Below are 1,532 nucleotides of genomic sequence, written 5' to 3'. Positions count from 1 at the left end.
GTGGAGGTTATCGGCTGTACACGATCGTGTGATCGATCATCGAATTTACGCGGGGTCGCGAAACGCTCAAACGTCTCGCTCGCTTCCTCTCCCTCCTTCTCCTCCTCCACCTCCTCCTTCTTCTCGCGCTTGGGGGCAGATGATGCATCATTGTCGCGCGACTGTCTCTTTATCGCGCGCATGCCGGGGCTGTCAACGATCTGCCGCAGCGGTTTGATAATAGGCTTGAATGTCTCTTCAACACCATGTCCTCCTCGATTCTACCGGTCTTCAGAGCGCGATGTTTCTTGCGAATCAACTCGCTCGTCTTCTCGATCTCCCTCGCGATTTTTTCACGCTCGCGTACATCTGCCATATTCGTCTCTGGCGAAGTATCGACAACGACTGACCACGTTACGGTATCGCGAATAAATTTCGTTAAATCCTCGTTAAAAACTCGTTAAATCCTTTTCTGTATCTCCCGTCTTTAAGCGCACTGTCCTTGTCTATCACTACGAATCCATATTTTTTTCGCCAACAGTCGCGATACAACAAACAAAATTCGTCGTACGACATGTCGGTATTTACGTGATCGTTGTACACGTGTTTCAAGTTGGTACCATCCTGTTTGAACAGGATCAGCAGGTTCGCGTTGTCGCGTATCAGATGTTTAAGTATCTTCGCGTACGTCTGACAGAGATAGAAACAGTGACGTTCGCGTGGCGGCCCATCGAGAAGTACTCTCTCACCGCATCCTACTTGTCGCATGCCACGTCATCAAAGATAAAAATAGAATTTGGGCGCGCCTCGCTCGGCGGAACGACGTCGCTGTTATTGGAGAATTTAAAGTAGCCGATTTCGTCGATAGACGTAAATAAATCTTCGAGATATCGATACTTTGGCTGCTGCAGCGATTTCGAGTAGACGTACACGTTCTCGAACCGTATGCCGTTCGAGCTCTCGAGCAAGCTTACGAGAACGTTGGTTTTACCGCAATTCGACGGGCCGCAAACGATCGCGCGTATAGTGCTCGGCAGCATTTCGCCGTGCTTGCGCTTCTCTTCACCGCCTCCCATCATTCGCGATTTCGCGTCACAGTTTGTGACGCGTATCGTCTGCGGTTGTCGCACGAATTTCATGTTCGCACTAATGACTGCTCCCTCTCGACCGCCTATTTAAAGGCGCGCGAACCCGCGAATCGCACAGTATCAAAATGTATCTCACGCTGTGTCATCTTTCCGATATTCTAGACTTAAGCACCGAACAGTTGCAGTATATTCCGAAGGTCGTACTCTTACGCGTGTACGGCGACTACATCGAACACGTCTGGCACAAGCTTCTGGAACACGTGAAGGCTGATGAGGTTCGAACCTATCGTCGCTGCGACGAGTACTACAATCAGCCGTGGCAGTGAAAGCACATCGACGGTCCCGCACCTAAGATAAAGGACTGTAGCGGCGTCGCGCGGCGGTCTGCTGAATCGAGCGATAAACGTGCTTCCTTTCGAGTTACATATACCGGGCTACCAATTTTGCGGCCCGGGCACTCGGCTG

This window comes from Trachymyrmex cornetzi, unplaced genomic scaffold (assembly GCF_001594075.2).
Source record: "Trachymyrmex cornetzi isolate Tcor2-1 unplaced genomic scaffold, Tcor1.1 scaffold1023, whole genome shotgun sequence".
NCBI classification, from domain to species: domain Eukaryota; kingdom Metazoa; phylum Arthropoda; class Insecta; order Hymenoptera; family Formicidae; genus Trachymyrmex; species Trachymyrmex cornetzi.
Note: the sequence above shows the minus strand (reverse complement) of the source record.